Source organism: Malus sylvestris, chromosome 5, assembly GCF_916048215.2.
Source record: "Malus sylvestris chromosome 5, drMalSylv7.2, whole genome shotgun sequence".
Taxonomy (NCBI): Eukaryota; Viridiplantae; Streptophyta; class Magnoliopsida; order Rosales; family Rosaceae; genus Malus; species Malus sylvestris.
In genome coordinates, this window is record NC_062264.1 from 799,010 (window position 1) to 822,299 (window position 23,290).

General features: G+C 38.1%; 1 protein-coding gene across 1 annotated transcript in view; it reads left to right on the plus strand.

Annotated features, from left to right (window-relative positions):
- LOC126622205 (uncharacterized) overlaps positions 1 to 23,290 on the plus strand; it is a 90,741-nt gene that overhangs the window by 46,555 nt on the left and 20,896 nt on the right. The window lies entirely within an intron of this gene.

Here is a 23,290-nt window from a genome sequence, read left to right on the forward strand (position 1 = left end):
GAAGAAACTTTCTAAGTCATGTTCGTATGCTTTGGCCAAAGACTCCCGAATCATATCTCAGAGTATTCTCCCTCCACCATGGAATGTTAGAGATCCCTTGTTGTGCATTTATATGCGTACATGACTAGATAGCTTGACCCCAACAATGTTGTGGACACTCTTGATGGAATGCCTTTGACATAATCAAAGATCAAGAACCTAACCATTAGACATCTATGATGTCTCAGGTCAAAGGACTACTTTGCATATTGCAACTTATGAGTTCTTACTTTGCATATTGCAACTTATGAGTTCTTACATGACATGTATATTTGAACTTTCTTTTTATCGTAGTTTAGTGTACTCGATTACCTTTTGAGCACCTATGTGTTTGTCTCAGTGTCCAACACCAAATGACTTAAGAAGACCCTTCTGTCAACAGCATTATGAAGCTCCTCCAATTCAACAACAAGACCCTTCTATCAAGGACATGATATCTCAACTCTTAAAGAAAACTGATCGGTATGAACAGGAAGTTGTATCGCTTAGACAAAGTCATAGGGTGCTGGAAAAGGCTCAATCTAATTTTGAGACTCAATTGGGACAAATAGCTACTACTTTGAACAAGTTCGAGCAAGCACAAAGGCAATTTCCAAGCCAAACTGAAACTTGGGAATCAAAAGCATGTTCAAGCTATTACCACTTTGATGAGTGGAAAGACGATTGATAATAATGTGGGAAGTCCAAAAATTAATAAGGAAGAAGATGAAGAGGTCAGCGCACATATAGGGCAGCAGCTTGACAAGAAGTCTGGAAGTTCTATAAGGTCTAAAAGCAATGACACAACCTTTGACAAAGCTAACAAATCTGATCATCCGACTCATTCTTCTTCTACTGCATAAATTCATGACTCTGTACCTTTCCCATAGCGTGCAAGACAAGCTAAAAAAGTGAAGTACATGGGAGATATTTTAAAGCAATTCAGAAAGGTGAAGATTAATATTCCTCTTCTTGATGTGATCAAACAAATTCCATCATATGCGAAGTTTTTTAAGGAACTTTGTACTAACAACAGAAAGTATGAAGAACATGAGGAGGTGAAGTTATTAGACGCGGTTAGTGTGGTTTTTCAAAGAAAATTGTCACCAAAACTTCAAGATCCTGGTAGCTTTACAGTCCCATGTGTCATTGGAGAAAGAAAATTCAACAAAGCTTTGCTTAACTTGGGAGCAAGTGTGAATTTGATGCCCTATTTTGTTTATGAACACTTCAAGTTAGGCAAACTAAAGCAATATCCATTTCTCTACAATTCGCTGATCGTTCCATGAAATATCCAAGAGGAATTGTTGAAGATGTACTTGTGTGTGTTGATCAATTTAGTCTTCCTGCTGACTTCATCATTTTGCACATGGAAGAAAATGCCATACACAATTGCACCTAAGCACATAAAGGTGCCAATTATTAAAACTTTATCATAACTATTTGAATTTAGGGAAACGGACGTCGGAAACGGATTTATGACATCGAATTACCCTAAGAGGGGTCCCGGGCAAATTTCATAAAAGTCAACACAAAGAATATTCTAGAGAATATCTCCTAACGGAATATTCCACAAAATATTCCATCTGGGTTGGGCCGGTTCAAGCGGTTTGGGTCGTAAGGTTAGGCCAAGAGTTTGGGCCGGGTTCCTTGGCCCAAAGGCCTGGGTTTTGGGCAGGGTTCACACGGGTTTGGGCTTAAAAACCCGGCCTAAGGGTCTGGGTTGTACAATGGGTTGGGCTTGATGTATCACATAGACTTGGGCTCGGCTCAAGGGTTTAGGTCAGCCTATTGGGTATGACGGGTTGGTTTTGTGTACACGGGTCACCGAACCTAATGGAAGGTAAAGACCGGGATTTTGGGCAAGATATCTCGAGCTCCGATCGAGCTCAAATCCCAACTAAACATTATAAACCAATACATAAAATTGAAGCATGTGAGATAATGAATCGATTTATACCTTTCTCGTGGCCAGCCGTGGCTGTATCTCGCCAGAATATGCCAGAAAAATTAGGTTTAGCACCCCTGAGGTATCTCTGTGCTATCTCATTGTTCCAACACATAACCTAGGTTAGAATTAGGCCAAAAAGACGAAAATAGAGAGATTTCAAGTGTCTTGAGCCTTACCCAAATCAAAGGGACGAGAAATATCTCCAGAGCTCTTTATTTCCAACTTCTCTCCGATTTGAGTGTGGGTCCAAGAATGGTTCTATAGATTTGGGCTAGGGAAGGAAGGTGGACAAGGTGAGGTGATGGTGGCAAAGCTCATATGAGTGGCGAGTTGGTTGAAGGATGATTTTGTGAAAACATGTTCATTTGAATAACATCTATAGCATGCAATTAACAATTAAAAGGCGGAATCATGCTTGAATGCACTCAAAACAAAACATTACCCATGAAATTCAAAGCCTAGTAGATTGTTGAACCAAGACTCAACTCAAAACAAAGTGAGTTGAGATATTTATACCTTTGTAGATACCTCTTTGCATAAGCAAAGGCTAATCACCCAAAGAGAGGGCCTTCATTCCTTGCATCTTAGATCTATGGATTTGGATTGATGAAATGGTTCTCCAAGTTCCCAAAATTGAGAACCTCTAAGTCTCTACACCAAGGTTAGATTGGAGAAGAAATGAGTGACCTTGGAGGAGTTGGATTGCTAGCTAATCCCTCCAAGGGGCCGGCCTCTTTAGAGAGAAAGGGAGAGACATGTTCTCTCCAATTTTCTCCAAAAGAAACCCCTTAATGAATTTAGGCTATAAAGTCCTTTATATAGTTCCTTCAAATAAGTGACCTAAAGAACCAAAAAGCCATTCTTTTAACATGGCCGGCCAATTGAGGGATTTGGGCTTTTGGGCCCTTGTGAATCTTTATTCATTAAGTTGTCATACAACTTAAGTCCATGGGCTTTGACGTTCAAAGCCCATTGGGCCTTAAGGTCCAAAACTATCCCGAGGTCTTCAACGAACTTATTCGTTTGATTAATTAACATATTAATTAATCCTTGCCATAAATAATTAAACCATTTAATTATTCTTACTCATCTCCATTGTTTCTTCAATCTCCACCTTACACGGTGTACGATCCATTAGGTTCCTTTTAGCGAGGCAGTGGGCGATTAAAACCATTTCAAATCGATTGTGAATTGAAACTTACTTTCAATTCTCCCTTTAGTGATTATACACGTTTAGGGCTTCCACAAACCATGAGTGACACCTAGCAGCATATCATGGTTACCCAAGCTAATCAGAAGAGGTGGAGAACCTATTCAGTTTAGGATTACAAATGCAATACGGTCTTTCTCTAATACAATACTCTTGACCACATTGTTTGGTTTGATAGTTTATTCATGTCTACTATCCAATGTGATTCGTGTGCTTATATGATTACCTTGAATGTGATTTGGAACGACTTCCTAAATCTCATTCATACTCTGGCCAGAGATTCTTAATCATATCATAGAGTATTCTCCCTCAAACGGTTTGAAGGTTAGAGATCCCTTGTTGCGCATTCACTTGCCTCCATGGCTAAGTGGCTTAACCCCAACTATGTCGTGGACACCCTCGAATGGAGTGACTTTGACATAATCAAAGATCAAGGACTTAACCACAAGACAACTATGATGCCTCAGGTCAAAGGACTACTTTGCATTATCCCAACCATGAGTTCTCACGTGACATGAATATGAGAACTCTTCGTTGATCGTGTTCAGTGAACTCATTCTCTATTACGCACCTACGTACTTGTCTTGATGTCACACATACCAATGACTCAAGACTAGTCACTCTCCCTGAGAGAAGACACAACACGTACTGATCTTAACGGACTGTCAATGCCCAATTGGCAATCCTATGATCAGGAACATTTAGGATATGTATACGAAAGAATGGTCTCATGAATCTAACTTCTTTAGATTGCATTCTCCCAATCACATATTCCTTGGACTTATCGTTTAAGCATATTACATGTATATGAGACGACTCAAACAATAACCTTTTGCCCTTTATATTTAAACTACATTAGTTTAACTTGTGAAATGTCCGTAAAGTATCATCATATGATTGGTTTTAAGCTCCTACTTTCATGCCTTCAAGCTCCTACTTTCTTCCCCCATCAATATTAAAAGTAAAAACATACTTTATATTTATAAATTCGAAATTGTATAATAACGTATGGTCAAAAATATGTACGTATAATACGATAATGTCAAAATAGATATGTACTAACATAAAGGTCAAAAAACTTGTACTGAACTTTAAAGTCGAAAGTGACAAAGTCTCAACCGAACATTTGTAACGTCAAAAATACAAAAATATTACTATAATAAGGTAAGTTAAAATACTTGTACTGAAAATCAAAATAAAAAATGGAAGGGTCTCGCCCAAGCATTCGTAACGTCACATACTTCGAGATCAAATGTGTCTTTGGGTCGAGCCCCAACAATAACTAAAAGTAACAACTATCGAAGACGAGTCTACTTGTCCACTTGCTTAACGAACCCAACAAATATGCCATCGATATTACAGTCGGCCGCCCGCGATATCGACAACACATTGTTGTCTCCATAAGCAAGTAGTAATTTCCTAAGGGTGCAAACATACCAATTTGTCCAAACCCAAGTCAACAACAACACAAGCACACAGTTTCTCAAATCATAAAATCAAACATCCAAAAACCAACTCGTAGAACTCCATTGTCTAACCAGTGTTGCCAATAGAATCTATCACACCAAGTATCAAATAGTGCCACACACAAACTAAAAATAAAACTATCGTCGTAACTACTCCAAAAGAGATCGGTGCAAAATCTAGTCATTTAGAAACCACAAATCAAAAGAATGCAACACATCATTCAAGATCTATATAGTTTGTTCAGACTATTCAACAGTCTATAAATAAAAATGTGATGCAGGACAAACAACCTAGTACTCAAGGTCTTCAAGAATCTTCACAAAACTTAGATGTGAAACACGCATCACGAATAATAAGGTCCTGGAATGAAGTAGTCGAAAGATGCGTAGAGGCGAACACATATCGTAAACATGTCTTTCATGACTAACCGATCATCGCTCTCCTAGCTGAGAAGTACAAGGTTCGAAACCTAAATTATAAAAACAATCACTCGGACTACTTCCTTCGAATAATGAATGTCGTTCCAAACCATTCACAGAAACTGGCTTAAACCTCAAGGCCACATGAAACTCTTCTTGATAAGTCTGGTTGGCTTGCGAGAAGGTTATGCTCTAAATATTCCTGTTAGCATCGTTATGAAACTGGGCACACACATCCGCCAAGTCGATCTATCGTGAGTTCCTCACTAATTGAGCATGAAACCACGTCGAGAAGGCTAAAAGAACACTCTAAGATTTGAGGGTCAAAACAAGTCCATTAAATCTAGAGCACAACAAATCTAGATTTGAATATACAACTCTGATGCTTGACTTTATACAAGTACCTAGCTTGATTCTGTGGTGGTAAGTCGAGATCGTTGAGTGCAGACTCAACTCAATGGTAGTCTATAGTAATTTGATGGACAAAAACTCAAACTTATTCTCCATTCCAAAAATTCACCACAACTTGTTACTACGATAACCTCAGGGATATTCAATCACCAGTGGTAATGATTCATTCGATAGGGTAATACTAGGTGATTGAATGACTGATGGTTCCAACTAAAACTTTCAAATCTGAGTGGTTCTCCTGAATAGTCTCTCTGCTATAGAAAATATACAAAGTGAAATGATACGAAGTGTTGTAGGGTAAGCACGAACCCAAAGTTGAGTAAAAAGTTTTCTAATACCATGGGTGAAACTGAGATCACAGTTGAAATCAATGGGAATCGAGACGTTGGTCTAACAAAGTCTAGAATGATTTTTTTTTTTTTTTGCCAAGTGGTCAAAATTATAGTCCTCACAAACTGGTAGATACTACAACGAGTGAGTTGATCAACAAATTCGAAATGTCATCATAGTCTCCACATGTACAAGATGGTTTGTACCTGAAATCTATGGTGACATTCAACCATTTCCATTCGCATCACCAGTGGGTCCCCGACAACCCAAGAAGGACAACCATGGGAATTTCTTCCATCTCCGAACAGGAATAAAACGAAATTGAGATAAGCCCGATGGCTTCCATCTCACCACTTCCATTACTAACTTAGCCATTTATGTGTGAAACACACTACAACCGTTTTGGTAAAAAAAGATGCAACATTTCTCGCTGTAGAGAAAACATCACCAAATTTTTCAGGAAGGAAGATCATTATCAGTTCTAGGTCAAAGGTAGGATGGTTCACATCATGCGGTTCCAATCGTCAAGAGGCACATGCGTGAGATTTTGTTGCATCATTGTGCAGCCAAACATTTAATAATACACCACCGCAGAATTCGAAAAGTGTAAAAACTACAATCAGATGAGACAATACCCCATTATCAGCATCGCAATAAGGTTGACCGGTTTCTTAGCCAAAAAGGATGTAGGTCTAAGCTCAAAGAATAGTTAAGAACTACTGATAGGATTTGACGAGGTGAAAATTAACTTGACACACAAATTCAACCCTATAGATGACAATTGTAGTATTAAGCAAGTAGGGATTGTTCTAGACCGGGGATTAACTAGGGATGTTAATCAACACAAATAAGACTCAAAAACACTAAACTAGACTCTATAGACTCAAAACTGACTTAAAACACTAAAACATCAAGAAACAACCAAAAAGACTCAATTCCAGACCTAACAAGTGATTTGGACGAAAATAAGACTTAACTTGACTCAAAAGATTAAAAGAAAACAGGTTTTGACTCTAAAAACAAGACTTAAGAAAAAGGGATTTTGTTTTGACGAAATTAAAACTTAAAAACAAAAACTTGTAAAACAAACATAAGAAGACACGAAATTGATGAAATAGAATGGTGAAAGGCTAGTTAGAGGGTTCCTTCTCCACACATGACATATGCATACGAATCGATTTCCAATTATTCTTTCGACAAACCATGAATGACAATGCCCCAAATTAATTGTATTGGACTAATTAATTCTCAGATTTCCCTAAATTCATTGAATTGAATGGAAAACGCATTACAACCAAATTATTCTTTATCAAGTTCCCTAACTATGGAATATGCATGATAGAAACACTTAACAGAGATCATTAAGTTCAATGGAAACCATAAGCATTGACGAGGCATTCCTAACTATGAAAAGCATGTTACTCTTGCCTAGGATTTACTTAACACAATCGTGACTAGCGACTTTTACTACTCATGAATATAAGTTCATAACGATTAGGTGAAATTTCCTTATACTCTAGCATCAAATTCATGCATGCAAACTAAGTTGGCCACCTTAATCAACATACAAGAACAAGTTCTTAATAAAACAGATAAGCAAACCACATTCACGATTCATGAAACAATAATTGGAGGAAATCAATTCATATAAAACATATGATCATGGCTTCGAATTCACCTCTAACTATAAAGAAATTAGTTCCTCATGTTCGCAATTAAACAAAGATAACTTAAATTAAACATTGAAAGTAAAAGATGGAAAACACCTAAGAACGCTCCAGCACTCCCAAAGACTTAGGCATAGGCACGGCACAAAGGCTCCTCCTCTTTCTCCTTGCAATACTCACGGCACAATGAGGGGTGAATGTGTTTGAGGGATGTATGAGTGTAGAAAAATATGGTAGAGGGTGGTGAATGATTTGTGTGGCAAGGGTGTGTATTTATAGGCTGAAATACATTTCACAATCCCTAAGGATTTGGATAGGTTTCTGAAATTAAAGTGGGACAAGGATTATATAACCAAAATCCAAGTGGAATGGGTTAAATCAATCAGAAACCAAAGGAAAGAAGGATAGCAAAGGTGCGGCAGGTTTAAGAGAAAGGATAAGGCTTTTAGAAAGGATGTTCCAGCACTTATTTCTAATCCTAAATGAATAAGGAACACGACATGGTTTTAGAGAAGGATTACAAGTCCTAATTCACCTAAGTAAGGGCATATATGTGGCACTTAAGGGATAAGGGTTCTAGAATCTGAAATATATGTTTTAAATGCATAATTATCCCTTAGAAATAGCTGGAATTAAGGCACAAATTGATTTGGATAACATAAGATTGGATAATGCTAGATTAGGAAAGGATAAGATAAGATAAGGTTAGTTTGGATAAGATAAGATTGGATAAGGTTTTGGATAATGTTCCTTCTTTTGAGCTAATTCCTTATCTTCTTTGTCTTGGATTTATTTCTTCACTCTTTTCAGCTCATTCCTAGCCTCTTGAACTTCAAATTCGTCCATCCATCTTGCTCCATTCATAAGCTATCCATTTGATGCCCAAAACTGCCTAAAAAAGCTCCAAATTGCACTTTCTTGCCAACTTTGTCATATGGACCTACAAACACACGAGAATAGCTTAAAACACTATAATAAACACAAACTAACTATGAAAACGGAAGAAAATAAGCTAACTAAGTCGCATAAATATGCTCCTATCACGAGGCCAAAGACATTTCGTATTTCACAACACCATGTGAGGATTTTCAATTTCCAAAAGTCGCAACCTCTTTTGGAAATTGATGAGAATAACATCTGCTATCAAAGAAACTCCCAAGAAAAGTATCTACATTAAACAAAATAACATTCGAAGAATTTGACGTATAGCTGACAGTCGATGTTTAGTGAACTTGACCTCGTGATTAGAGTAAGCATTCAGATTATCGATAGAACAATCGCCGAGAATCGTTCTAAGGATCCACTTGAATTTCCTCAGCTAGAGCGAGTCCGAGGACATTAATTCAGTCCCACTAATTAACACTTACTAAACTTCACCACATCTAGCGCTTACTAGCCTTCTCCAACACGCACTTCAAATGCTATGAATATTTTCCATATAGACATGACTCTACCCGCCATTCCTAGGGAACACATGTCGTAGACATCACCATTTTAGGTCTCCAAACTCAAACCATTTAGATTCTTTCATTTCACCACACTCCTAAGTAAACACGACTCTGCCCGCAATTCCTAAGGAACGCATGTTGCAGAGTTACAGTTCGATGTTGAAAGTCGTCCAACAATCCACCACGTCACCAATGAGGCATAAACCTGACACAAGATTTCTTATTCTTCAATATGATGTGACTATTATGCAGAATAAGGGTTACACCACTGTGCCAAATGACAACAAATCTAAAAGTCGTGACATCCAAATGAGGTCATCACCGACAACAGAAGATCCTAAGTATACTCTAAATAAACCACACTCTAAATAAACCATACTAATATGCATGAAAACCAATGAAAATAGATAAGACTTATAAATTTAAATACAATGTATATGCAAATGAGGAACGTATTTAGAGCATACAACTAATCTAGAACACTAAAAAGAAATACTGTAAAATTGAATGAACAAAGAGATGGGTCATACACCGAGAGGACTCGAAGATGCTGATGCGGGAGTGCCTTGACGTCGAGATTATACGTCTCGATTCTAAGTCCTGAGGGGGTGCAAAACAAAACATGAGTGTACCAAGTTGATATATAAGTAGTATTAAAACATAATTATTCAACAACGTACTAACCCCAGGTTTAGAAAACTCGTATAGCATAATAAGTAATAGGTTTTCCGAAAACCCTAGCATGCCATAAAACTTTCATAAAACATATATTATATAATGTGCTTAGTAGTGGTATATCTATAAGGCATATACATACATATATATATAATATTTCATTTGGCCGAAGGCATATAGAACACTTCTTCCTTCATCCAAAAGTTCTACATCACGCGCCCGTAGGTAGATCATTTGCCTGTCATTCGTCCGTAGGCCCTACATCTCCTGGCCGAAGCCAATATAAGTATATTTCAACCCATAGGGCCCTACATCACCCACCAAAGCCAATAAATAGATATCATTCGACCCGTAGGCCCCTACATCACCCGTAGGCAGGACCGTTCGAATAACAATTAAGTAAGTACATAAATATATATCTATCTTAATCAAAGTTAAATAGATAAAACGTCATATCGTAAAACCTATTCGTAGTATAATTTGATCAATCATATATACTACAAAGAACGTGAAAATTGATAAAGTATGGTATTCCAAAATATTCTTAGTAAAGCATGATATCTCATAAAGTGTAAATCTAATTTACTCATAAACATTTTGTTTGTACCATACTTGACCAATCCCACAACTACTTAGCACCGGTCAACGTTATACCGTCAAGGACCCATTAGAGTTTCCCTCCAACCAGGAGGCCAATCACAATGCGACACGTGTCGACATCAGAAACCAATCACAGCGCGACACGTGTCAACATCAGAAGCCAATCACAATACGACACGTGTCAATGTCAAAACAAAGCTAGAAACTCTTCTATAAAAGGAGATCATTCTCCCACAATATTTCCTAATGTCATTTGTACTAAATCATTCACTTGTACTCACTAAAGGAGAGCTTGAACCTATGTACTTGTGTAAACCCTTCACAATTAATGAGAACTCCTCTACTCCATGGACGTAGCCAATCTGGGTGAACTACGTACATCTTGTGTTTGCTTCCCTGTCTCTATCCATTTACATACTTATCCACACTAGTGACCGGAGCAATCTGGCGAAGGTCACAAACTTGACATTTTCTGTTGTACCAAAGTCCTCACTGATTTTGTGCATCAACACATTTCATAAAACATAACCATTAAATGATGTTTTTCATGTAATGCATTTCTAATAGTAAAATTATGTATTTTGGAAGAGATCCAATCACCTTACACCGTTGGTGAAAAGCCATGCAAACAAGAGAGGATGGAATTGCCATACACAATTGCACCTAAGCACATAAAGGTACCAATTAATACAACTCTATCATAACTATTGAATTTGGGGAAATGGACATCAGAAACATATTCAGGATGTCGAATTACCCTAAGAAGGGTCCAGGCCAAATTTTGTAAAAGTCAAGACAAAGTCAACACCAAGAATATTCTCTAACAGAATATTCCACATAATATTCCCTAACAGAATATTCCACATAATATTCCATCCGGGTTGGGCCGGTTCAGCCGAGTTGGGCCGCAAGTTTGTGCCAAGAGTTTGGGTCAGGTCCTTTGGCCCAAAGGCCTGGGTTTTGGGCAAGGTTCACACGAGTTTGGGCTTAAAAGCCTAACCCAAGGGTGTGGGCTATACAATGGGTTGGGCTTGATGGATCACATGGACTTGGGCCCGGCTCAAGGGTTTGGGCCCGTCTACTGGGTCTGATGGGTTGGTTTTGCGTATGCGGGTCGTCGGACCTAATGGAAAGGAAAGACCGGGATTTTGGCCAAGATATCTTGAGCCCCGATTGAGCTCAAATCCCAACTAAACATTACTACCCAATACATAAAATTGAAGCCCGTGAGATAAAGAATCGAGTTATACCTTTCTCATGGCTAATCGTGGCTGTATCTCGCAAGAATATGCCTGTAAAGGTAAGTTCACTCGTCAGAAAAACTGGGCTTAGCACCCCCAAGGTATCTATGTGCTATCTCATTATTCTAACACATAACCTAGTTAGAATTAGGCCAAAAAGACGAAAATAGAGAGATTTCAAGTGTCTCGAGACTTACCCAAATCGGAAGGACGAGAAATCTCGCTGGAGCTCTCTATTTCCAACTTCTCTCCGATTTGAATACGGGTCCATGAATGGTTCTATAGATTTAGGCTCGGGAAGGAAAATGGGACAAGGTGAGGTGATGGTGGCAGAACTTGTATGAGTGGCGAGTTGGTGACATGGGTGGTCATGGGTGTGCTCAGGGGAGAAGGAGAGAGTGGCGAGGGAGAGCTTGGGGAGGGAGAGGGACTATAAGAGTGAGGAGAAAAGAAAGAAAATATAAGAGAGGCTAGGGGACGAAAATGAAAGGTTGGCCCCATGTGGCTCCCCAACCAATCCCATAAAAGACATAATAAGAAAATATCTCCCTTGAATGTGAAATTACCATTTTACCCCTAACATAGTGAAAAATCTAGGACGGGTTGTTACACCTGCTTCGGTAATTGGCTTGTTCTCGACGAGGCATTTGTTTGATTTGGTACAATAGATGAACTTATTATAAAACAAGAAGGCCTCATGTTCTCCTTTCTTGAGGTCATCTTTTTCTTGACCAGTAAAATGGGTGATGAGTTTTTTGTAATTGAAGAAATTCTTGTGGAGTTGTTCGCCTCGTTCTTTGGCACTTCTTGGTCCTTTTTCTTTAAGACCTCGTAAGCACATTCCTTGAAGACCATCTTTAGGTCTAGGTCGATTTAATACTTAGAGAAGGCAATATCAATTGGAAGGCCAGATGGGGAGGTGCCGATAAAAGTTGTCACATCCAATACAATTGCCCCCATGGGGCCGAGAGGGAGTTCCATGGTCTTAGTAGCTGAACATTAGAAACTTAAAGCAGCCATCAAGAGTTCTCAGTTGATACTAATCTCAATGATCGAGAGTTTGATGGCGTCAAAGATACCAAGCTCTTTCCAAGATGCACCGAAGTGAGGTTCTATTCGGTCAACCCAAGCGGCCTAAGATACAAGGGTAAAAGGCCACGTCCCTTGGGGTTTGGCTGAATCCCATTTTAAGTAGTCATGGCCTTGGAATAGAGGATTCAAGCAATTGGTCTTTAACAGCTTAGTGATAGGTTCTGGGATGGTATCCTTGAACAAAGGTCCCAAATCTTGATGAGTTGGGATTGCTTCATCCTCATAACAAAGGGCTATGATGGAGTTGTGGTTAATGAAGTTTTGAGATTTATTGCATTCCTTAGTAAGCTTGGTGATGAAGGTGTTAGAAGCCATTGGAGAAAAGATTGGAGGTTTTCTAGGTTCTAGAAGTTTTATGGGTTTCGAATAAACAGAGCAAAATCTTTAATAATTATTGCAAAATTTGAAAATCCAAGCAAAGAGGCTGAAAAGCACGCGAATTGAGGTTGCACAATTGCGTGTAATGGCAAACTTTGAGGCACGATCTTTATGAAGAGATGTTTCAACGTCTACGCACCTCAAGCGTGGTGCGTGTGCGTCGTCGAAGTTAGATAGTCATGATAAGAGGTGGCCACGTGTCAGGAATTTGGTACTTTTAAAGACTGACATGCAGAGTGGGGGTTCATGTCTTATAAATGCATCTGACTGGGTGAATGGAGAATATTCCTTTGGTAAGGATTGTTGGTTTGGCCATATAGTGTAGGCCAAAAATTTATTTTTGGTTGGTAACTACTCGTTCTTTAAGGCTAAAGTTCAGCCGGATGTTGTAGGCCGAAGACCTCAAAAGCGAGGGGGCAATGTTTGGGCCCAAAATAACACTTTGGGCTAAGCCCAAGATTGTTCTCGGTCCAATAAGGAATATCGAGAATGTTCTCTACAATGGGCTTAGCCCAATAAAGTTCAGTCGAATCCTATCAGAAAATGGTTTTATCTGGATAGGGGTGAGGTGGTCGAATCCTAGTCCAATAAGGATTCTTCGAATCAGAAAAGATGCCAAGAATCAAGGTTTAAATCTGAATGATTAAGGAGCTGGGTTCAGAGTCCTATGAATGTCAAGATTGGTCGAGATCTATTCGGATTGGGTTAAGGAATCCTAGTCCGAGTGAAGTTCTACCTTGATCATTGAGGAAATTGCTACTATAAATAAAGAGGGGAGTGCATCATTCAAAGACCCTCCAAATCAACACACAATTGATCTGTGCAAACAACCTCTCAAAGACTTTGAGATTTTTATTTTCTTTTTTCCTTCCAACACACCTTCAGTTTGGATAAACAGTAGTGTGGAGGCCATCGGCAACATCTTCAGTTTGGGTAAACAACACTGGAGCCGTAGAATCAGCTGACCAAGAAACCCAAGGATTAGAATTAGTTTTAATCTTAGACAAGGTTTTATTCAAAAAGTAATCTTAGACAATGTTAGAATAGAATTTTCCGATGATTTTGTCCCATATCCAAATTTCCAAACCTTTTTTGGGTGATTTTTGGCGTATTAGATCTTCAAGTATATACAAACATATTTGGCAGTTGGATATTGAAAACCAGTTTCATAGAATGGGTGCCCAGTCAAAACAATAGATTCCAAAACATTTAGAGTTTATTCTATACTTTAATTAAGTAGAATGTAACCTTTTGTTGTATCCATTACTTTAAATATTTTAAATTCATGATAGAGTTTGTTCTTTGTATTCTTCTAGGATTGAGGCTTATATTTGTTAAAAAAATTATCACAATCGGAGCTAAAACGATCGTTAAATCGTGATTTTTCATTTCTAACTATTGAATGATTTCATCCAATTACCTAATCTTTGAACATTTGTGTTGATGCAAAAAATCAGTGAGGACTTTGGTACAACAGAAAGCGTTAAGTTTGTGACCTTCGCTAGATTGCTTCGGTCACTAGTATGGATAAGTATGTAAATGGATAGAGATAGGGAAGCAAACACAAGATGTACGTGGTTCACCCAGGTTGGCTACGTCCACGGAGTAGAGGAGTTCTCATTAATTGTGAAGGGTTTACACAAGTACATAGGTTCAAGCTCTCCTTTAGTGAGTACAAGTGAATGATTTAGTACAAATGACATTAGGAAATATTGTGAAAGAATGATCTCTATTTATAGAAGAGAGTTTCTAGTTTCATTCTGACATTGACACGTGTCGTGTTGTGATTGGCTTCTAATGTTGACATGTGTCGCGCTATGATTGGCTTCTTATGTCGACACGTGTCGCGCTGTGATTGGCCTCCTGGTTGGAGGGAAACTCTTCTGGGTCCTTGACGGTATAACGTTGATCGGTGCTCAGTAGTTTCAGGATTGGTCAAGTATGGTACAAACTGTGCTCCCCTAAGTTCTCGAGTGAGGGAAGCTCCTCGGTTAGGGACTTGCAAGATCCAAGCCATTGAGTAATCACGAAACTTCTAAGTACCGAAGCGTGGTATCATTTTCACTTGCCTTTTATGTCTCATACGTAGATGTGGCATCTTCTCTGGAAGTACTTTTCCTCCATCCAGGGGTGGTATCTTTAACAGATGAAGATGCACAAGGTAATGTATCAATTTCACTTGAAGCTTACTTGTAGTTTCGGGCTTGGTCAAGTGCGATAGAAAACCCTATAGTAGGAGTCCCCCAAGTCGCCGAGCTAGGAGATTTACCAAAGGAGGTAACAGACAAGGTAAGCAATCAGACTTCCAAGCAGGCAACCTGGATTGGAGGTTCGACTTCAGCTTTCGATTGATTGTTCTCCTTCTCCTTGTGTCGTAAACAGCAACAAGGATAAGGAGAAGCAAATGGAGAATAGATGATATGAGATACTTTTGCTTTTGAAGAAGTAACTTTCCACATGCTTATTCTTGAACTGGGCTGGAGGGTTTTCTGGTTTCCTCCAGAGTATAAGGCCGACTCAAGAATTTGAGGGTCAAAACAAGTCCATCAAATCAAGAGTGCGTTTGACCTTAATGATATGGGATACTTTTGTTGTTGACGAAGTAATAGATGAATCGGCATGTGTTCTATTGCGCTTGTCTCCACATGCTTCCTTGTATCCTTCTCACTTGCCCTATCTGTTCCTCAGGCAGATGTGGTATCTTTTCTGAAAGCATAAGATGTTGAAGATGAGTACTCGAGAGCAATGCCAGGTAAGTAATCGAGCAAGGGGTTCCAGGCAGTCAGTTCTTAACTGGAAGCTTGATTCCAAGTACTGATTAATTGCTCTCTTTCTCCTTGTCTTGCAGGTAAGAACAAGGGCAAAGAAAAGACAGGGAAAAAGCATGATATGGGATACTCTTGCTTTTGACCCTGATGAAATGAGATACTCTTGCTCTGGTGTGGCTGGTTTGCATAGGAATTATTGGGGGGAAGAAAGCTGAGTATTTCGAGAGGCTTCGTTAGTGCCCTCTCAAATATGAGGAAAGGTTGAGCATTTTTGCAGGTCTGCTTGTCCATGGAGGATGGAGGTCGACATATATAGGAGTCTCCCTAACAATAAGTAGTAATGTTATTCCTTTACCCTTCTTGGTCATAGCAATGTAGTTGGAGCTGCAAGCTTCACATGTTTTAACTTTGTCTGAGCACTTTGAAAAAGTGGTATGTGGTGTCTAGAAAACTGATGTTGCGTGTGAAGATTGCAGACAAGCTTTATCCAAGGAAATCTAGCTCTCGAAGTTCGGAGAGTGATGCCTCTTCGATTTTCGAACAAACAATCTTGTCGGGGATCTAGCTCTCGAGATTCGGAGAGCAGTGCCTCTTCGATTTTTGAGAAAGCAATCCTGTTGGGAGTCTGGCTCTTGAGATTCGGAGAGCGGTGCCTCTTTGATTTTTGAGAAAGTAATCATGTTGGGAGTCTGGTTCTCGTCCTCTGAGGAGTAATCTGGATTAATCTTATGAGATGGAAATGATTAAGACAGCGATTGAGTATGAATTCATTTTTGTGTCATATCCTTCCTATTCTGAGGAAGTAAATCCAATGACAAGTGATATGTTATGATTTTAGCCAAAGACAGATTGATTAGCTATCCGCTGGTGTACTGAACCATCCAATAGGGGTGACCAATCATTCTTTAGAAGCAGCACACCCTTCGGGGATTATAACTTGATGTCTGTTAGGTATGTCTATCTTCACAATCATGTTTACAGCTAGTATATGGTCTCGTCACTTTAGCTAGATCAGAGAACTGTCTGGAGCATCATTATGAAAGGTAGAATGCACTGCACTTGCTTATCATACTTATGTGGTATGGAGATTGTGATAAGACATAATGGGCCACATCCACACTAATTCGTGGCGTTCTTAAAAGACGTTGACATTCTTATCTCCCCTAGTGTCGGGAAGATTGTCTTATTAAAATGATAATCTGCAAGATAAGTGGAAAAAAAATCGCTTACAAAAGCTCTAAAAAGCTAGTGTGAAGGAGAATCGACAAAGATTCACATTCTTCTTTGAGGAACCATATTGATATGTTGCAGCGTACAACTTGGCATATAGGGTATACACCTAAACACGTAAGTATGAAGCGTTAGGCCATACCCAGTAATCAACTATAACACTAAAAATAATTGGGTGGCAATGGGCTTCAGGCAGACCAATATACTGTCGCACAGCTAGCAAGTAGGCACTGAAGGGGCAAAAGAACTTCCAAAACGTTTCATTGGTTATTGACCGATCACTCTAGGGTTAGCCGTAGGAAATATGTTTCTGAGTAGGATACACTGGTGTAGGATTGTAATTTCTAAAGCCCTGATTAAATCTAGCTTTGCTTTTATTCTTGTTCTTATTATAAGGTTTAAAACCTCCTGAAGAAAACTGAGACTAACCAGTGGTAGCGGGGAATTGCTGAGAAGGAAAATTTGTCCTTTGGCCAGATTGATTATTATTAGAAACCATATTAGTTAGAAATGGTGCATTGGAAGAACTCTCCACAATTACTTATTCAGCAAGTAATTGTGATCTAAAGACTTTCAATGATATGACACTCTCTCTTCCCTTCACCAGACACCTAAATGTGCTATACTTTGCAAGTAATCCATTTAGAGTTAGAATTACTATATCCTCATCAGCAAAATATACTCCAACAACAGATAAGTAATCTCTAGCCTCATTGATTCTATGAAGATGCTAAGATGAAAAGTCTGGGCCCTTTTTAATTGTCTGCAAATTAGATTTCATCTGAAAAATACTAGTCCTAGACACTGTAGAACATTGTTCCTTTAACTGAATCCACAGATCTTTGGAACTTGTACTTCTAATAGCACATGACACAGCAATAGGTCTTAATGAAGTAGTAATCAACTGCATTATAGCTCAATCATGCATTTTCCAAACAACAACGTCATCATTCTTAGCAAAAGTAGAGGAGTTTTGAGAACTAATACCAGATTAAGACGCATGTTGAGGAGGACAAGGAGCGGAGCCATCGACAAAGCATATAATTCCATTACTTTCTAGCAATAGTTGCATCTAAAAGTGCCAATTGAGATAATTAGAGTCATCAAGCTTGGCGTTAACAAATGTGGAAATCGAAGAAATGAGAGTTGTGATCGGAGATTGGGAAAGCTGAAGTTGAGATGCATATACCATCTTTGCTAGATCAAAGATTGTAAATTCTTGAATTTAGAGAGAAAATCTCAGTTAGGAATTGCAACAAACACCTTCTGCGTGCAAGAATTAAAAAACTCAAGAAGAAGAAGAATATAAGTCGTCGGGCAAACAAAATGAAGATTATTCAAAAGAATCAAAGTCTAAAAGTCATAGAAATGGAAGCAATAGAGGATTGAAAACCACGCGTCAGCAATCTGATACCATGTTAAGCTATATGAATTGAATCAATATGTAATCTATAATCTTTGCAGAAGATGTGAGAACATGAGAGAGAGAGAGAGAGAGAGAGAAACAAGAGGAAGAACAATTCTTGAATAGCTTTCTTAATGAGGAAGTTATACAAAGAAATAGACTTTATACTCTCTTAGGGTGTGTTTGTTTGACCTCCTTAAATTTCATTGGACTAGACTACAACAATTTTTAGTGTAGTCCCATGTTTGGTAGGTAGAGGGATTAGGTTTAATGGGACAAAGCCGGACTCACTTGGACAAACTCATTCGCTAAGAGTTATTAGCGAGGACCCCCAAATTTCACGGTACTCGTAAGACCAAGAGGGATTCATCGTTCGTCCTACAAGAGACCGACACCACAAATCCTGCGAGAGACAGATGTCCTACTCCTTCACCCTCGTCCTACTCTCCCTCATCTGATCCTGCTCGTTCTCATCTACTCCTCGCCTGGTAATTTTTGAATCTGACGATTTTCTTCATTGGTTTTGTTTTGCTGATCACGAACGACTTCGATTTTGTCTGGTAAATTATTATTGGGTTATGAATGATTTCGTTGTTTTGGGTTAAAAAAATTTCAATAATAGACCTGTGCAGTTGAAAAAATTAGAGCTTGTTTGGTATCCTCTCTTTTTTTCTCTCCCAACCCTCTCTTTCTTCTCTCCCCATGTCACACCTTGTCTTCTCTCTCTCCTCAACCTTTGTCTTGTCTCTCTCTCTTGTCACACTCTATCTTCTCACTCCTCACCTTCTGATCGTAATTTTTTGCTCTCTTTCTATCCTCCTCGTCCTCTCCCTATCTTTCTCTCTCCTTGCCAACTATTTCCTCTCTCTTTTATCTTTCCCAATTCTTTCTCTCCTCCAATTTTTGCTCAAGGAAGTTTGAATTCAAACTAAAAAAATTATTTTTAAAAAGTCAACCAAACAGATTGTTGAAATTTTGAGACTTAAAAGGAAACTGTTTTTAAGTGATGTTATTTGAAAATTATTTTTAGGAGCAACCAAAGTTTTTGGGTAAGATACCAAACAGACCCTTAGAGTTTTGATTTTGAAGTTCAAATTGAGATTAAAATTTGGGGTTTTCAAATTTCAACTTTTCTGCATTCTCACTATGTTTCTTCATATGACACCTCCTGATCTCTAGTATTTGTCATAAAGTGGATTTGATATAAATTTCATCTGCTAGTCCTCAGTGCTTACGGGAGTGGATTTGATATATATATATATATATATATATATATATGGATTTCATCTAATATTTGTTCTGCCACCTTTGAATGTGTGTATGCATATACTCTCTGTGTGTGGGTGTGTCAGTGAACCTTGATGTCCCTAGAGTCCAGACAAATGCTCCATCCATGCATGCTTAATAATCGTATACTTGTTCTCTCTTAAAAAATTTAGGGCTTAAAATGCATACGAAGATCCAGACAGGATGATGTAAAAGTGTAATGGGTGATGGGCAGTCTGATCAGAGTACAGAAAAATGAGGGAGTGAAAGGCCGAACTAAAATGTTGGAATATTAATATGCATTATTTCCACGACTTTTTTTTCTCTAAAGCCTAGGAGATCCTGCCTAAGATCTCCCTGACCCAAGGGAACATGCCCCATCTTGTTTAATCTGTGCTTCTTTATTTCCATTCATTATTTTAAATACTATTTGTTAATGTAATTTTGCACACTCCAAGCTTGTCTGCTGTGAAGCAATCATTGGAGAACCTTAGCTGTAGATTCATGTTAATACAATTATTATATGCATTGTATTCCCCTGTTTTTAGTTTTCTGTAGATTCATGTTGTAATGATTAATAGAATAGTCCACATGCAATAGTTTCTTAGTGGTGAACCTTAGCTGAAATGATTCATCAGAAACTTGTGCAAGGTCACCGCAAAACCAAACTCACCACAAGCAAATTTGCCTGACTTATTATGCCATAGCAATAGACAATGCCCTAAATGGTCCCTGCAATATGATCCAACTAATTATGCCATAGTAAGCAGAGGAATGGAAATGAACAAGATGTGCATTTCCTGCAAATGTGTGTATGTGTGTGTGTGTCCATGCATGCAGATTGTTTGTGTGTGTGTACCGTGTATGTATGTACTCTGTGTGTGTCTATGTATGCTGATTTTATGTGTGCGCGCACTGTGTATGTATGTACTTTGTGTGTGTGTGTCAATGTATGCAGATTGTGTGTGTGTGTGTGTGTCGATGTATGGAGATTGTGTGTTTGTGCTGTGTGTTATGTACTGTCTCTATGTGTATTTGTTTGCAGATTGTGTGTATGTGTGTATGTGTGTGTGTGAGTTAAATTGTAAAGGTTTTTAGAAGACACGTAGATTATGTGAACATATATGATGAGGGAGGGGTCTACGAGAACCAAAGATTGTAAAGACTGTTTAAGAAAGTGTGTCAGTCGACAGAAACAAGTATTGAAATTGTTTCATTCTCACTCTCTTGGCTTTAGAATTAAGCAATCTACATGGTACAAAAGTGAATTTATTTTTTCCTGGGTTTCATAAACTTGTGCATATGGGACTGTACACAAATTGGATGGTTACTTTCAGATCCATGCTAAAGATGGGGGGACAGGAACAGGAGTTGAAGTGACTGATGCAGTTTTTACTCAAAATCTTGGTGTGGTCGTAACAAAAAATCAGCTGGAGGAGTTCTTTTCCCAGATTCCTTAATGTATGGGAATACTCTTGTCAGCTGGACCTAGTATATATAAAGCCTATTTTTTTCCGGCTTCCTACTAAGTTACTTACTCCTTCGCATTTGGGATTAGTTCATCCAATTTCCAGCTGCATTTTCTTCTCTTTGGTACTTTTGAGAATTGGATTTTGCCTTAAAGATTGTATAGGGCATTGCTCTTTAACTTGAATGACAAGTAACAAAGTTTTCACTCTGTGTAAGTCTTCAGGGCTTGAAAATCAAGAAGTTGATTATTGTTTAGTAAGATTTTCATTTTATTTTGTTATGAGATGGGTTTAATATTTTTCCCTAAAATTTGATTAGTGGGCAGCGTTGGTTTTATCTTGTTCTGAGTTTGTTCATGTGTGAGCACCTAGCTTTGCTGGTCTGATGTAAACTGTCAGCAAAATTAAAGCCTTCGATTTGCTTCATTAGAGCTTGTTGTCAGCCGAAAACTAATAGGGATGCCCCCTTCGCCATGGCCAAGCTTTAACTGCTAGTTGTAACAATGGAACGGCTTTGTAAGTGCCTAATTAAATGCTGAATTCCTCTGAGAGTTTTACCTAGTTTGATGACGGTGAAAAACTAGCGTTTCCAAGAAACAAATAAGCAAGCAAAATAGTGTAATGTGAAAAAGGTCGATTGAAATGGAGTAATATTATAATAAATCAACATGTTTTTATTGAGTCTTACTCTCATCCAATATTATTAATTGTGATAATATGTTTAATCAAAAAGAAAATTAAAATAGAACATTAACTTAGTCCCAGTCTAAGCGAACATCAAACTGGTGACAGTACTATTTCATATCCTGCTTCTTAGTACACTGCACAAAACGCTTCACTAAGCCAGTTCAACTTAGTTTAGTCTAAGCCAGTCCAACTTAGTCCTTGAAAATAATCCAATCCAAGATAGTTCGGTGCAACAAACGCACCCTTACATTACAAGCTTCATAACTAACTAACTAACTAACCTCTAAGATGAAGACAAGTGTCAGAATCTAAACATCCACATATACACTCTAACAATGTGCATGGGCGTGTGATTTTTTTTATTCTTTGGCCAAATTAGTGGGCTTGGGCTGCTAATTACTATATACATATGTTCTTAGATGTTTGCAGGCCCATCTTGCATAGGTATACCAATGAGGATGTATTAATAGATGGGCAAATACACATCGGTTATGGGTAACCAAGGTGACCTGCCCATTTAAATTTCACGGTTACGGTTATGGGTAACCGTTTAGATAAATAAACAGTTATGAGTATAACCGTTTACCCGTGAAATTTAAATGGACGGTTATGGGTATTAACCGCGGTTATAAACGGGTAACCGTTTACCCATTTATTTTATATATGTAAAATTAACACAAGCCATGTTCCCTATCGAACAAAACTTTGATCAGTGCTATTGACTGTAGTGCATGATTTATGTAGCTAATATAATATAGTTTTCCTTAACCACTTTAAATTTCATGGTCCATTATATATATTATGTTAATACTTTACATTCCGAGTTAAATAACCCAAGAATACTGTCTTTTAACAGTTTTCGTAACCCAAGAATACTTAGCAAATTTTATATTACCTTCATTGTTAACAGTTAAAAATATTGTCCGTAAACTATTATTTCAATTATTGGAATGGTATAAAGACTTAAAAAATTAAAATGCGGAAATGTATGATGAATATACCTATAACGGTGTTTAATTGTTAGAAAAAAAAATTATGACAAATTTTTCTTTTTTAAGTTTCAAGTTGTTAAAAAAACACATAGACGGATGAAAAATGAGTAAATGGTAAAAAAGAAAGGATAAACGGGTTAAAAAATGATAAACAGGTACTAAACGTTTACGGTTAAATGGGTATACGGTTATGGGTATGGTTAACCATTTATAAATGGTTATGCGTATGGGTATAACCGTTTAGGCAATTACCCAACGGGTAAACAGTTATACGGGTATGAGAACAAACGGTTATGAATAAATAACCACAGTTACCCGTCCGCCATAACCATTGTCCATCCCTATGTATTATTGGGTTCTTGGTTCATTAGGCTTGAAGTTGAGCACACCAATGATCGCTCCATGTGTTGCGCGACCCTTCCAGCCTCCAGGTATGACTGTGCTAATCACGGAGTAACACTAATGCTTTGGTTCATTGGATAAATTAAAGAAAAGTATAAATTGTAATTATGATGTGATAATAAATCAAATTTGTGATTCATGTGTTAATTAACGTGGGTTATCAA